The sequence below is a fragment of the Balaenoptera borealis genome (genome assembly GCF_965194805.1).
Source record: "Balaenoptera borealis genome assembly, chromosome: 9".
In the NCBI taxonomy this organism is placed as follows: domain Eukaryota; kingdom Metazoa; phylum Chordata; class Mammalia; order Artiodactyla; family Balaenopteridae; genus Balaenoptera; species Balaenoptera borealis.
Window position 1 is genome coordinate 18,414,985 of NC_138873.1, and position 16,847 is coordinate 18,431,831.

At 39.5% G+C, this 16,847-nt stretch overlaps 1 long non-coding RNA gene across 3 annotated transcripts in view; it reads left to right on the forward strand.

The window, feature by feature from the left end:
• LOC309634947 overlaps nucleotides 1-16,847 on the forward strand; it is a 429,791-nt gene that overhangs the window by 4,159 nt on the left and 408,785 nt on the right. For 2 of the 3 annotated variants that reach the window (XR_014248513.1, XR_014248514.1), the window contains exon 2: nucleotides 10,721-10,766. The exons of the other annotated variant lie outside the window; for it this stretch is intronic. This is a non-coding gene — a long non-coding RNA (uncharacterized lncRNA). The remainder of the gene's footprint in view (nucleotides 1-10,720; nucleotides 10,767-16,847) is intronic. 3 annotated transcript variants of the gene reach the window in all.

Consider the following 16,847-nt stretch of genomic DNA (forward strand, 5'->3'; position numbering starts at 1 on the left):
CAGTCTTCATTATTTTGTTTAAAGGCTACCAGGCTAACAAAGGCTCTGTTATTGGTCTCACAGGGGCAGCTGGATGCTGACTGAGGGAATAAAGTAGCAACTAAAAATAAATATTTTAAAAAGAAATTATGTTATTGGCAAAAACTTTCTGGAAGGTAGACCAACTGTACCTCACCTGCTAGCATTCATTTATATCAACTTAATTTTCATTTATTGAGTCCCAAAGGATGTATGCATGACAATAATTGATTCACTACAGCATTTAGCAGAATATTGAATTTAAATTATCCGTAAATTGCAGTAGAGATGTTAATTAGTTAGTTTGCCTAGTTCATGACCCGTTTTCTGAATGGGTCCCCTAGGCCCTGCTGAAATGCTGGAACTGGGCAACTGTGTTTTGATCTGGTGACCATATGTCTTGGTCTAAACTGATTGGATCAAAGGCAAACACCTGAAATAAGCCAACCCAGGAGATCATCTTCTTCTGGGAATCTGGCATTGAGTCATAAAGATGCTAATTAGTTTCAACTAGAAAGTCATGCAGAGCTGGGATTAAAGCTGAGAGTGCGCAGATGTCTATGGAACCCAGGAGAACAGAGCAGACACACAAACTACACACAGAGAAGGGAGTCTAGTGAGGTAGAGAGAAAAGTCTCCATTCCTGACTTTCCAGTTCCCAGTCTTTATTCCTTGTGAAATCTGGCAACACTTTCTTTCCTTCTTTGTGTAAATGAGTTTGAATAGGTTTCTTGTTCTTGAAATCAAATATTCTGCCAGAAACTTAGCCACAACCTGCCCAAAATGTAAAGGAATGTAGAGATATTGTAGCCTTCTTTCACTGTCATTTTTACCTTATACTCACAATTCTCCCTACAGTTAAGAGGCTACTGCAGTCATCCAGCAAGGAAATGGTGGCTTAGAGTGGAATGGTATGTGGTGAGAAAGGGTCAGACTCTGGATTATATTTTAATGGTAGAGCCAAGAGGATTTGCTGACAGGACGGTGGGTATCAGAGAAAGAGAAGAGGCAAGGATGATGCCCCCATTTCTGGCCTGAGCATTTAGAAGAGTGGCGTTACAATGTAATTTCCACATTTATGACTCCTGGATAATCTCCAGTTACCATTCGTACCTGAGTGAACTCGACAAATATCATCAGCTAAATAAACAAGCCTTGTCTGGGAACAAACAGGATCCACTACGTTGTGATCTTCTTTGTCAAGCTCTAGCCTTTTAGAAAAATTGATTAGGCAGATATTAATGAGCCTTCATTATTCCATAGATTACCTGTATCACTATTTAATATTATTTGTAAGAGTATCATTACACTAAATACAAAAATGCATAGACAAAAGTCAGTAAATTAAAGGGAAGAGAAAATTCCAGAAGTGCAAAACAAAACAAATTGAACCAAGTGAGCATTTAAGCATAAAATATGAGGCATTCAGTAATATAAGTGAAAAATACTGTCAGATTCTTAAAACTTAGAAACTGGGCAATCAGGATTCCCTCAGTAAATTCTCAAATATTTCAAATTCTCTTTCTACAGTGGGAACAATATTCCTAAAACGGGGACCATATTTGAGGTGAGGAATAACGCTCCCAGAGTTTTTAATTTCAGTATCTTATTTTAGGATTTAAATCTTGTTGTAAATAACTTCTTATATTTGATTTGTGGACTGAAGAGCTAATGACAAAGTTTGTACTTTATGCAATTAATGAAGTACAAATTTAATTATACTGTGTATAATATTGAATATACACAGTATAATATACATTTAATATACTGTGGAAACTGAATAAGCTTTGAAAAGCAGTTAAAGTTAATATTTTGTTCTACCCCCAACCCCAGTGCTCCCTTCTTCTCCACCCCACCTGTCCCCTGTCTCCAAATGTGCCCCGCCCAACATACACACACAAAAGAGAATAAATTGTATATGATAATACTTCTGAAAAGTATTCCTTAGGGCAGGTCAAGCACACCAAGTGTGATTCCGAGGGAATTGCCAGGCCACACTTTAAAAAAAAAAAATTAAACACTGCTCAGCACACAGGTCAATAATCAAGTGCAAGCATGCTAACAGAAAACTGAACCCTCTTTCCCTCAGAGAGAATCACTTGACATGGCAGCCCAGTGAGATGGTGTCAGTTGTGGTTGGCTGATAGGACAGGGCCTTCCGTCTCTGGCGCTGAGGCTAGACACAGCTGTGTCACATGTCTCAGCCATCTGGCTGTAGAACTCTTAGATGCCAACTCTCCTTTCTCTCTGGTTAATCCTAAAGACCTGAGAAATCAAAAGGAATCAAAGCAGAAACCTTAACATAAGGAGAGTGGGAGCAAGCCTCTCTCCAAGGACCCATCAAGAGCCAAGAGAATAATACCAACAATGAAAATATGCAAGGGATACTTACTAAGTGTGGGAGGATGTATATAGAAGGTGGGTAAGCATACTCTCAGTACAAGAGATGGAGTTCCTCAAAATAGGACCAGGTATCTAGCTTTAAACTCAGAATGGACTCCTTGACTGTGTTTTTAATAAACACCACACACTTAGTCCAACAACCATGTGTCTACAAATCTGTAGTTGTAGTAACTGCTTTCCTCAACTCTGGGTCAAACAAGTTCAACTTTTAGGTAACCTCTGGCCTCCTGGTCATCTGCTCTTTTATATTACCCTGTTATTCTATTTTCACACACCTGTAGTCACAATTCTACCTCCAGTGGCCACTGTCCTGTTCCTGGTTCTATGACCAATGACACAAACTAAGTTCCTTCAGGCATGCAATTTTTAATGAAAAATCTCTGTTAAATAACCTACTAACATGTGAGTAAACCAAACTGCTACTAAAGTCAGTACACAAGATATTAACTGTACCCCAAATAAAACTGAGCCTTTTAATTCTCAGCACAATAACTCTCTCTCTCTCTCTCTCTCTCTCTCTCTCACACACACACACACACACACACACACACACCCCTAGCTCCCAAAGCCTTGGGGAACAATTTAGATCTTTCTTGAATGATTTCTTAAGATAACCTTTGAAGGATGATGAAATACTTAGGACGACTGCCCCAGAATTCTCTTCACCTATTTATAACCGCCCCCCCCCAACTCTTCCCCACCTCATGGCAGTTTTTCCAATACCCCAGATCCCTCTCTCCTTAGAAAGCCCAGCCTTTGCTGGATAACTTACTCACTATCTCTGAATTCCCTCTCCTCAAACCTCTTGACATTTTCTTCTCTATATACTTTCTTGTGTAGCAGCCTCTATTCTCTTCTCTCTGACACTCAGCTAATATTCTCAGTTAATCAGGAAAAAAAAAAAAAAAGAGAGTGAATAGCCCAGAAGCACAAACAAAGAATACTCTTCACAGGGAAGAGACAAGAAATGTGACTAGGTACACTTGAGTGGTTTAGTTCTATCCTGGCCCATAAATACATCCAGAGAGATAATAATCATGATGTTGGGGACACAAAATGTCTAAAGTCTATAAAGTAAGAGTGAAACAGAAGTGTGCTATACTAGTACAGTTTCAAAAACAGAGGATCAGGAATCTGAATCCTGGTGCTTATGTGTATCTGCCAGCAGGGTGATGATTAGTATTCCATTCCGCAAACATTTGCTCTGTGCCCACTGGGTGACAGCTACTTTGCTGGGTGTTCTGGGAAATACAAACACGACACAACTTGCTTGTGGCACTCAGTAAGATGGCAATACAGTGATAAAGAAGCAAAATCCCTAAAAGGAGCGACAAGCATCAATGCCAAATGCATCTTTTGATTCTCCTGAGGATTATTACCTTATATCATTTCAAAGTCTCCATACTAATAACGCTCTCCCTTTGGGTGTGTACTCATTGTCATGGTACCTTCCTGCAGAGGATGGGCTACCATGGAAGCAGCACCTGGGGTTGGGAAACATGAAGGTGGAGGAGGAAAGACACTGGAATCACTCAGTTCTCTATTATTCATCCAAAACCTCCAACTACTCCTACTACGTTTCATCCAGACCACCATGACCTAAATATTTCCACCAAGACTTAATCTTGTTCAGCAGGCCCCAAACACAACTTCCCTTCCTTGGTTTCCTCATAACTATAACTAGGGTGTAACCCCAAGGTGTGGCCCCTTTACTGGGTAAGTGGAAGTTCTCACTTACGCACACAGGTTAGTTCCTATTCATCCTTCAACATGGAGAGGTGAGCCTCTTTTGATTTTTGTAGGCATAAAATAAGTGATGACTACTTTCAACCCAGGCCTGTAGGAAGACAGGGAAGGAGGATACGAGGCTTTTCTTTGCTCCACATTTTTGTTAGCAGTTTGAGTGACTGCACTTTTGAGAGGCCAGTGGAAACAAGATCAAGTTTGAGATTATCAGACAACCAAGAAACGTTTACTTTGTGAGGATGAAAGCAACACTATAAGGATTTTAGTAACATCTTGGCTCACATCTATTGCTAGTAATCTTCTCTGTCTCTGTGCTGTTTCAAATGATTCATTGTTAGTTTTCAGTCATGAGGTTTGTTTCCTCTGACTTAATCAAAGATTTGTCCAGCGTCCTGTAACAGCATCTAACCTTAGTTACCTGTAGTTTGCCTACAATACAGTGCATGACATCGATGCATAAATTCCTCTGCAGTGTCCACTTCTTAATCTGCTCTTAAATGAGAAATGTTCTGCTTATTCATGATGAGAGAGTTTGTTAAGTTCAGGAAATTGAGAAGGAAGTCCCATGATAGCATTATCATGGTTCACCAGCCTAGTGGTTTCCTTAAAGAAGCGTCTCACTACAGTTGAAACTTAGAGCAGAGGTACCCATCTGGTGATAATGTCGTGTTAATGGGTAACCTACTTGGGAAGCCCTACTGCTTCTTTAACTATTCAGATGCGCAGAGCTGATGCTCACTCTTGTATTTCTATTCCTTATGTCCTGGCAGAGCAGAGAGGGCTCTACCACTGAGGCAGGCATACCTGGATTCTGTCACTAACTAGGTAGTGTCAGACTAGTCACTTAAGTGTTCATTTCCTCATGTGTAAAATACAACCCAAGTAGAGGGTTGTAAGATGAGAGACAAAAAGTATAAAGTTCCTAGCTCAAAACCTGTCACATACATTGAAATTAAATGGTAGCTATTCAAGTCATTCTCTGTGACATCTGTAGCTAACTCTCTAGGTGATCTTATTCTGTTCTTGTGACTTCAATGTTATCTAAACGTTGATGACTCCCAAATCTGTATGCCTGTTTCAAACCTTTCCCCTGAACTCTGGTTGTGATTCATATATGCCTCTTTGACATCTCCACTTGGATATCCAAAAGGCATCTACAATTTTACTGTCCAAGCTGAATTCTTCACTTCCAACCACAAGCTATACCTTACACCCCCCACAATCTTCCTTTCGTCTGTTCATGGTCACTATCCTCCCAGATGTGCAGGCCCACAAAAGTGAACTGGGACCACCCACTTCCCAAGCCTCCCCCGCCACACACACACACACACACACACACACACACACACACACACCACACACCACACATATCTCTATTTCAGGTTTACCAGGAAATCGCGTCTGCACTATCTGTACAAGATATTCGTATATTAAGAATTTGACAAATTCTCACAACTTCCACCTTCATGTTTTAGCCCAGGCCTGAATAATTTTTCATCTGGATTATTACAGTATATCCCAAACTAACCCCCTCTCATCTATTCTAAAAAGAGTGATCAATTTAAAATATGTCTGATTATGTCTGTTCTGTACTCAGCCTCCTCCAGTGGTTTCCTATCTCACTCTGAGTAAAGGTCAAAGTTCTATACAGTGGCCTGTAAAGGCCCTGCAGGGTCCTGTCCCCACTCTCTTCGTCCTTATCTCCTCTCATGCTCCACTGGTTCACTCACCTTAGCCACACTTGCTGTCTTGCTATTCCTTGAACACAACAGGCACACTTGTGCCTTAGGGCTTTGCGTTTGTTGTTCCTTTTGCATAAACCAGGAGTCAGCAAATGTTTTCTTTAATGGGCCAGAGAGTAAATATTTTCAGTTCTATGGGTCACATACAGCTTAAGTCACAATGACTCAACACTGCCAATATAGCACAAAAGCTGCCATAGACAATTAACATTGGAGCATGGCTGTGTTTCAATAAAACTTTATTTACATAGACAGGTGGTGGGCTGAATTTAGCCAACCTCTGACCTCTGGCCAATATTTCTCTTTCCCCAGATATTTGTGTGATCCGTTTCCACATTTTACCCCCTCCCTCCCTCCCAAACACACACACACACACACACACACACCCCGGTACTTCCCACCTGCACTCCAGACCCCCTTAACCTGTTTTATTTTTCCACCTTTTTGTAAGGGACTTCTAGTTCCTTGTGAATTAATTCTAATATTTTCTCTTATTAATTCTAAAGTGATCATGTTTTAGAGTAGCACAAAACTCTATCTAGCTGTAAGCCCTCATCTTCTCCCACAGAAAGCCTTGGCATCTTCAGATATAATGGAATGAGTGTTTCTTACACCTGAGTGGAGAATTGGGGTGCTATTCACCTGAAAAGTAGCTTTAGGGGTCATAGAATTTGGAATGAGGGAGTGGGGCTAACCCAAAAATGGAAGCCAAAACAATCCTGGCAGAGCAAAGCCCATTACCTGACACACTATCCATTTATTTGTAAGGGACTTTATTTTCATCTCTGCTGTGCCCCTGGGGCATAGAACAGTTGACTGAGATAGAATGAATCAATGGGCTCTGGGCCAGAAGGCAGGAGTTCCTTCTGGTTTCTAGTATAAGCCAAATAACCCTTTAGCATGTCACTTAACCCCTCAGGTTATAAATGTCCCTTTGTGAAATGGGGAAAAGATAAGACATGCTATAGAGATCAAATCAAACAGTAAATACCAACAAGCCAAAACAAACAAAAAAAAAGGTAATAGGAATGTAAGTTTTGTTTGTTAGTACATTACATACTAATCTCTTTTAGGAAAAATATAAGTATGCTTCAAATCAAAGAACTTTGACTTATTCAGAGTTCTAAATGACCAAAGTAGTGTCCTCTTTAGGTCATTTTCTCTGTTTCAAACTTTGTATATAGAGGAAAAAAATTGAAATCTTCAAGAGTTGTTTGAAGATTCATTCTAACTAATTTCCTTTTTTCCCAAACATTCCTTCATTACCTAAACATCTACTACAGAGATCTGGCAGAGGTGATTATTTGGGCCTCCATTTTGTAATTTAAGAACTAAGAGTTTTCAAATTTTAATCAGTTAAATCTAGAGTTATATCACTGACCCATTTGTTTCTCAGTAATTTGATTTACAAGCTGTGATTTATATTTATAGGACTTTTTAAATAGAAAGATCATATGCCAGAATATTATCGTCTAATGTTTATGACTTCTTGTTCCTTGTGAATTAATTCTCATACTTGCTCTTATTAATTCTAAAGTGATCAAGTTTCAGAGAAGCACAAAACTCTACCCAGCTGCAAACCCTCATGTTCTCCCATAGAAAGCCTTGGCCTCTCCAGATCCAGTGGAATGAGCATATCTTATACCTGGGTGGAGAATTGGGTGCTATTCGCGGGGAAAGTAGCTTCAGGGGTCAGAAAACTTTGAATGAGAGATTGAGGCTAACTGAGAAATGGAAGCCAAAACAATCCTGGCAGAGTGAAGCCCATTTTGCCTGATGCCTCTGAGCATGAATTGTCATGTCCAATTAGCACTCGTAGGATCTGAGATTTTCTTGGCTGCCATACAACTCAGATTGCTGCTTTGGTGGCAGCCAAATAATTATCCAGGAGGATATTTGGGAAAGGGACAGAGATCCCCAAAAGAGCTTATTTAAAACATGATTATTATAGCAGCAGGCACAAAGTTCACAGTGTACAAGAAAGTGAAACTTCCTTCATCTTCAAATGCTAAAATTATTTCCTGACTTGAAGCCCACCCTCCATTTTTTTGAACCTGATGTAGAAAATTAGTCTTGTCACATCAGGTAAACTAAGGGCTTTTTCAACCATAAGCTTGTAAACTCAGTCATTCCAAGGTGTTTGCTTTTTTGTCCCCCTCTCTCAATGCTGCCCTGGTGGAGAAAGAGAAGTGTCAACTTCTCAGCCTTGGTTTGACTTGCCAGGTCTTCAGCACAGGAAATAAATCACAGTCCTTCAAAGGGCAAAGAGATGGTCCTAGGAGGCCAACTCTACTCCCTGCAGATGACAGTCTGCTGAGATGTAGCCATGGACTCAACAGATTTCTAGGGGGGAGTGCCCATGCCATATCCATCTAATATGACCTCCCTTTGTCCAGTTGTGAGACTCAAACCAGGGGACCTTTCTTCAGCCTTCTCATGCCTACTGTCCTGCTATCTTTGTACTTTACTGGCTTCACCAACCAGATGGGGGTGGGTGCTTTCTTTTCTGGGGAGCTTGCAGTTTCCCTGGACCTCACCTAGAACAGAATGTTATTGAACTCAGGTTCAGCTGCTCGCCGTTCGAAAGCCAATACTCGAGAAGCAAGTGTTGGTTGGAAAAGGAAAAGATTGCTTTATTCAGGAGGCCAGCAACCTGGGGAGAAGGCAGACTCATGTCCCAGAACCAACTCTGAAGATTCTGCTCAGCCATGAAAGTTTTTAAAGGGAAAAGGGAAATAATCTTAGTAAATCATTAAGGTAGGGGGTCAGATTCTCACCATCTCCCATTGTGTGCAAGCTTGTTGACTTCTTGTGATCTTTCTTTAGATTCTATCTTGTTCACACAGTCTTGCTCTCCAGATTACTGAAGGGGAAGCTGGGGAAAAGATCTGTTAATCACTTATTTTTCATTTCTACTTCTTTAATCTAAGAAAAGGATCAACAGGTTATGCGAGGCATTGTGTGGGCAAAATATTTGAAAGGCGTGCTTGGGCCAGAGGTTAGTTAAGCCTGGGGGCATCTCATGTAAAAGTTAGGTAAGATAGGGACTTCCCTGGTGGCGCAGTGGTTAAGAACCTGCCTGCCAATGCAGGGGACATGGGTTTGATCCCTGGTCCAGGAAGATCCCACATGAGTGGAGCACCTAAGCCCGTGCGCCACAACTACTGAGCCTGCGCTCTAGAGCCCGTGAGCCACAACTACTGAAGCCTGCGTGCCTAGAGCCCATGCTCTGCAACAAGAGAAGCCACCGCACTGAGAAGCCACAACGAAGAGTAGCCCCCGCTCGCCGCAACTAGAGAAAGGCTGCGTGCAGCAACGAAGACCCAAAGCAGTTAAAATATCAATAAATAAATTAATTAATTTTTTAAAAAATTAGTTAAGATACAGCTTTACTAAAGTGACAAGGCAAAGGGCCTCCTGCAAAGAGCTGCTTCCTGCAAAGAGCTGCTTCCTGCAAAGAGCTGCTTCCTGCAAAGAGCTGTTTATAAATCCCCACTGTCAGACATGATTCCATTTCTATGGGATTAGGGGTGAAGGTCCATCTTCTGTAACTTCTTCATGCTGACATAGGACACCATATTCTTAGAGTGGAAGATGTCGACGTGGGTCTGCAGCATCTCTTTGCTGACAGTTTTTTTTTTTTTTTATACTGCAGGTTCTTATTAGTCATCAATTTTATACACATCAGTGTATACATGTCAATCTGCTGACAGTTTTAGTTGCCCGTTTACGTATATGGGCAGAACAAGCCACGGTTATTTTGATGCCCACAAAGATACAGATTATTATGAACAATAGTGTTAATCCCATTCTCTTGAAGCCAGTTCTTGGAATTGTGCTAGCCATAGATTCAGTACTGCTCAAGAGGGAACAGCTTATGTCATAGCTATAGTCTGGTCATCATGCAGTTAGCTTTTTCCCTCTGGTGGCAGTTATAGTATCTGTAAAACAACTCAGGAATGTGCATCAGACAGGAATTTAAGATTCTGTGACTGTATTGTCCTAATCATTAACTGCTTGAGCCTGCTCTTTTGTGACTCAGGGGAAGCCTGGGAGACCTCAGCTTTTCTACAAACAAGAGGTAGGGGACACGGAGGGACCTTTGTACTTGGAGGGGCCCTGCAGGGTTCTGCTCAGATTCAAGAAGGCACAGGTTCTCCACTTGTGGATCATCAAACTTAAAGGGAGTGAAGGGAGAAAGAAGATACTTGACAAGATGGTTATGTTTGTGTGGTGCCCTTCCCCAACTCTGCACTCCATCTGAGGATATGGGAGGAGTAGGATTCCCCAGGCTTACACCTAACTCTTCAACCCTTCCTTCCTACCCTTCTCATGTCTGTATGGGGAGGGCAGAAAGGACAGACACAATTCCTTTTTCTTCCCCTCATCACTTTTGTCTGCCTCTTAAATCTTTCTTTTTAAAATTTAAGTTTAAAAATTAAGATGTCTTGTTTGATTGCCAGCAAATTTTTCACAACCTCCCAATGGACCAAACAGGAACCCACCTCTCTGAGCCTAAAAGCAGGACGGTGGTTAGAGGGGCAGACAATGAGTGAGAGAAAAATCATGTTGATTAATACCTCATTTTTCTTATCCTACCATATTTCATTATATTCAACATCCTTGTATTATTATTATTATTACTATTATTATTATTTTGACATACGTTTTTATAAACTCTAGAAAGAAGTCATCAGTTTTATTTTAAAATATTATCATAAAAGTCCCAAGAGTTAGTTACCCACATTCACCTTGGTTTTCTCCTACATACTCTGAAAAGTGTCACACAGTTTTTTTTTTTCTCCCTTTAGGGGAAAACATGTTGACATCCAGATTATCTAAAGTCATGGATTCAAGGTAAGGCAAGGGCTGCTGTCAGCAACATAAGATCACATAACATCCCACACTCCTTTTTGTTAAGAGACCAAGACCCTCTGACATACATTATCAATGTTAGATGACATTGCACAGTGCAGTAGCTTTTATATGAGACCCCAGCTCCTCCACATAACACATCTGAACCTATGCTTCCCTGAAGAATTTAAGCCATCCACCTCTCTAGGTCTTTACTATCCCCCTTGACCTTTACCTAAGGAAAGGAATAGTAGGTATAAATTTCAGAATTTGTGACAAATGAGCATTATTTTTTTTTCTCCACATTTCAATTTCTGTCTCCTGTTCCATTTTTAAAAACTATCACTTTATGTGTTGTTTTAAAACATTTCATCAAGTTTTTATATTCATTTATAACCTGTGGAGATGATTAGAATTTAGGGGTATATTATACCTCATCAGTGAAAATTTCAAGATTCGAAATCAAAGCTTTAAGCAGCATCTATAGCAAATATTCTGTTAATTCACCTTGACTTTGTCTTTCCTCCCAGGTTTAATTAACCATTCTCCAGGAGTCAGTTATCTTTTTCCCAGGTTTTCATTGTATTTCACTTCAATTCACTTGTCCAAGTTTTTAGTTGATTTTCTACCCAAGTACTGGAATAAATGCCATTCCTCCTAATATTTTACTATCTCTCCCTTTGTGATTTTCCTTTGTTGGCACTGATTTTTATTTACTTTTTGTGATTAATGAATTTTCTAAATCAGTAATTTGGAAAATGTTGCATAGACTCTTGATTGCTCACAATCCAAACAACTAGAAAACTCAAAAGACTGTAACAATCCTAAGGTTCAGCATCACAGCTGGTGGTCAGAGTGATGTTGCTGTGATGGTGCCTGATGCTGGTGTCCCCGTAATCAATAATCCATCATTAATTATGTCTTGAAATGTTTTATGTATGGAGGTACTTATTCAAAATGTTAGAAAAAAAACAAAAAACAAATGAAAACAACAACAATAATAAATATACATGTATCTATTATACTCACTCTAGTTATACACTCTTGAATTGTACCTTCCTTTAGTGAATCTACACTGAATGTCAGCACAGCAAATCAAAATTCTGTTAGGCTGGTTTCCCGCCTCATTGGCTCAGTTCCTCTGTCCTGTTTTACTCCAGATCTTGGCTCAGGCTTTTGTTCTGCCCCAATGGATACATTACATGATTTTCTGCCATTACCTCTGGCTCTGGGGTAATGGCACGCCCTTGGGCACAAAGTATGATATTTTTCCACTGATTCCAGCCACCACCACTGTAACTCTGAGGCACAGATTGGCCGCCTCTGCTTCCCCTACTCACTGTTGTGCAACCCCAAACCTCCAGACACTGTTCCAGCTGAGTTCATCAGGACAGGGTGGTGAGGAGGAGGGTTAGACCTACGATATATGCAGTAACCTTCCGTTAACCTAAACTTCTCCAAGATATATATACTGTGATCAGAAAATAGACTGTCTCTTACCACAATATAGACTTGTTCAGTTGGTCATTTGTACTATCTACTGTTCCGTTGTGTCTGATTCCAAGATCAGGCTTATCCCGTGCCCGGAGCTGTCCACAAAGGATAGATTCCCTGATGAGCAATGGACTGGGTTGGCTGAACAATTCTATTAACTTGGGGCTTGTGAACCTGAGTATAGGGGTTGTTGAAGTGCGGGCTCAGGAATTTAGTCCTGCTCCAGGCTCAGAAACACTTTCCCTTTCTGTCATCTAACTGCCTTTCTACTTAAGAATTTCAAAAGCTTAGCATAGTTGAATTCTAAGCTGATGCCAAGATACTTTGTTATGCCAACAAGAAAAAACATCAAGAAAAGGAAGAATAATGTTCAGTGACTGAACCTGAAATGAATGCAGATGATATCCTTCATTTGTATAGCATTTTACACTTTTAAAAGGATATTATCTATTTAATATTCACAACAATACTTACCTATCATTGCCCCTATTTTAGGAGTGAGGAAATAAAGCTCAGAGAAGAATTACTTGTAAAATGTCACACAGCCATAAATGTAATAAATGACAGAGTAAAGGTGAAAACTCAGTTTTTTGGACCCTCTGTCTATGAACCCTTTTTTCTACCCACACTGCCTTTGTGAATAGCTCAAGTTATAAAATGACAAATAACCCCCCAAAACAAAAAAACACAACAACAGAACCAGGATTATGCTTTGGCTTTATTTTAAAGATGAGTCCCTATCCTCTACCACATTTTCTCCATTCCTTTCAATATCCTTTTTCTTGTGAATTCTTCTTCTAGGCCAAATCTGACTCAGCTCTAAAATTTCCACATTCGTCATCTGCCAAATTTTCTTCTCCTCATTAAAAATCTTCTTTAAAGTCCAATTACTATGACTTTCCTATAGTACGTCCTTAAATTTCTTTTTGAGTATCTTAATTCAGGAGTTGAAATTTTTATACTGTGTCCTGTTCCCTGTTAATACTCAGAAAACATTAACTAATCTTTATGAAAATGTTTCAGGGCCTAAAACTGTAGATAGTGCTAACTTTTCCCATCATATAAGGTACTTCCTCACAGGGATTTTGGGGTTTAGATTACTCAGCACATGGAACACATTTAGAACAATGCCTTACACATAGTACATGCTCAGTAGAAATTGTTTTGTTATTGCTATTATTGTTATCATTATTTAGCATACAGTGGAGTGAGAAGTGAATCCCTCTCAGATCAGATTGATGAAGATTTTAAAATGTATTCAATTCGAAATGACAATTGCGTGTTGTCTTTTTTTTTTTTTTAATAAATTTACTTATTTATTTATTTTTTGGTGCATTGGGTCTTCGTTGCTACACGCGGGCTTTCTCTAGTTGCAGTGAGCAGGGGCTACTCTTCGTTGCGGTGCACGGGCTTCTCATTGCAGTGGCTTCTCTTGTTGCGGAGCATGGGCTCTAGGCGCGCGGGGTTCAGTAGTTGCAGCACGCGGGCTCAGTAGTTGTGGTGCACAGGCTTAGCTGCTCCGCGGCATGTGGGATCTTCCCGGACCAGGGCTCGAACCCACGTGCCCTGCATTGGCAGGCGGATTCTTAACCACTGAGCCACCAGGGAAGCCCCGTGTGTTGTCTTTCTGACTTGTAAATTTAAAAAGATAAATCACTGCCTTTATTTGGGTGTTTTTTTAAAATAAATATTATCATTAATGTTTATAAGGAATAAAAGAATTCTAGCCTGGTAAATTTCTGTTTACAAGCTATAGTTTGCAAAAGCTGTTCTACCCCTATAGTTACCAGTGGTGAAGGTTGTTTGGTTGCAATTATAAACATGCTTATCATACCAATATTTTGTGGCAGAAATATTATAGTACTGAACATGTTCTGAATTCTTTTCAGTTTCTTTTTATTTTTTAATCCCTAAGGATATTTGGATGACAATGATTTCCTTGTTGTTCAAGTGTTCCTCTTGTCATGCAGCTTATTTCTCTCACCTAAAATAGAAATGTATTTTTAATTGCTAAAATATACACTTTTAAGCACATTGTCATTATACTTGAAAACTGGAAACCTATAGCAATAGAAGTAACGACACTCAAATTAACCCTGGAAAGAATGCATAAGAAAACTATGATGTAATTCGAAGTTTACTTCTATCTAATAAGCCACAATATGGGGTGAATTTTATATGTACTCATAACTTACATAGTTCAATTTAGCAATTACTATTATTAAGTGATAAGTGCGGGCATTATATCAGTAATATTAATCAAAACGACTCCCCGTTGAAAGTTGCAACCATGATTCCCTACTCTCTACCTCAGAGATCCAACAGATTAGCTCTCCCCAAGAAGACTGACACAGTTCTCCTTTTATCAGATTATCCCACCCCTTCCTACAAACCATTCTAGGCTGTTTCTTTTATGTGGAAACTTTTCCTATTCCCAGAAGTCCAAACTCATCATTCTACACACAGCTAAAGTTTTGTGTCCTCAATGTCCTAGTAGTTTGAAAGGGAGGTGGCTGTTTCTCTATATTTTATTGTGCCTCCAAGTACAGATCTCTGAGCTCCCCATTCCTCAAACTATACACTTTGATATTCATGTATTTGTTCATGTTCAATCACTTTAAAGCTGAGTTTCTGTGTGCCATTTTTATATTTGAAGTTTTGTTCTCTAGACTCTCTTGGATGATGGACAGTGTTTAAATGATTTTTACGGAATGCCTACCAGAGAGCTTCATTCAGTGATATTATTAATAATAAATGTGTTTTTTGGTGCTAATATAGCAAGATAGCTAGTGGTTTATTTGTTTTTTCTTAACTGGATGTTTTTAAATACTCACTGTGTGTATACTCAGTTTCATTTGTGTCATTTGCATGTATGAAGACACTAGGATTCTACCTTCTCAGTAGCTCTTGGTCTCTTTCCTCCTCTGCTCCCCATTGCACCACTCACCCCAGTTTAGATCCTCATTATTTTCCCTTAGATTATTGCAGTATTGAGTTCACTGGCTTCCTGTCTTTAGTATGGAACACCTCCTTGCTGCCCAAAGATTATTTTTCTAGAATGAAAATCTAATCTTGTCATGTCCTTGTTCAAATCTCCTCATGTCTCTTCAATCCCTGCCTTCAGTATAAAATTTTCAGTTTCTGTGTCCTCACCCTCTGGTCCCTGCCTAATTCTCCAGTATATCTTTTGTCACTACTCATCTTGCATTTTACTTTTCAGAAGCATGGAACACTGTCTTCTCTTCCCCAGTTCTGCTTTTGCTCATGCTTGGAACGTGCAGTCCATCTTTTCATCCTATTAGTCTCAAGTTCTACGTCACCTGGCCTATGAAGCCTCCATCACTGCCCCCAAGAAACTGGGTGCCTAGTCATGTAGGCCCCCATGGCCCACCCTTCTTTTTGTCCTGTAACTTTTTATAGGACCGCCAAGCAATTCCAAGTTATAACAGTCATTTCCTCGTCAGCTATGTGGATGACCCCCTGGAGTACATGCAGTACACGGCATGTATGTCAGCAGAGGTGGCGCTGACTGCATGTCTGCCTCTCTGCTAGACTATCCACTCTCTTAAAGGGCAAGAATTTGCCTTCAATTGTTTTTCTCTCTAGTAGCTAGTTCTATCATCTATGAATCCACATACATGCTCACACATATGCACACTCACCTAAAAAATAATTCTACTTCTTAGAGAATGTAGGCACAAAATATAGAAGCACATATTAAATTTTAATTCAATTAAATCCAACTGGATTAAATCAATCTAAATTGAATCAATCCAATTAAATCTCCTTCAGTGATTTCATAGCTTAAAGTTGGAATGATTAGAGAATTGTGTTAGATTTTATTAAAAAATTCCATTTTTATTTCTTTTTCATTTTAGTTTTTACTTAAGAAACTTTATTTTTTAGACTAGCTTTAGGTTCACAGTACAATTAAGTGGAAAGTGCAGAGAGTTCCCATATATTCTCTGTCTCCACACATACACAGCTTCTTCCATTATCAACATGAGAGTGGTACATTTGTCACAATTGATGAACTTATATTGACACATCATTATGCCCCGGAGTCCATAATTTACATTAAAGGTTAACTCTTGATGCTGTACATTCTATGGGTTTTGACAAACGCAAAATGCCACGTATCCATCATTATAGTATTGTACAGAATAGTTTCAGTGCTCTATTTTCATTTCTTTTTAATTTCTGAATTCAAAGACATTACTTTTGATTTTTTTCTCTGAATGTTTTTATAAACACTAGATACACTACACTTTTCTTGACTTTTTTTGCTATCCCTTACTTAGAAGATGGCACCAGTGTCGTCATTGGAAACCTATGTGAGGGTATTTGTGAGACTGACAATTCTCCCATACTGTTTACTAGCTCTCTTGGTCAGTGACTCACCAGATCTCTTCCTTTCAGAACCTACAACTGGTTGGGACTCTCTCGTTTCACTTCCTGGCCTATTTGATGAATGTAGACCCAGTCTCCCAGCTTTCTTAGGTTTACTTGTCTATTATATTTCTTCTTATTTTTTCAAAAGCTACATTGAATCTTTTCAGTGCTGTTTATTGGCTTTTTTAAATTATAAAA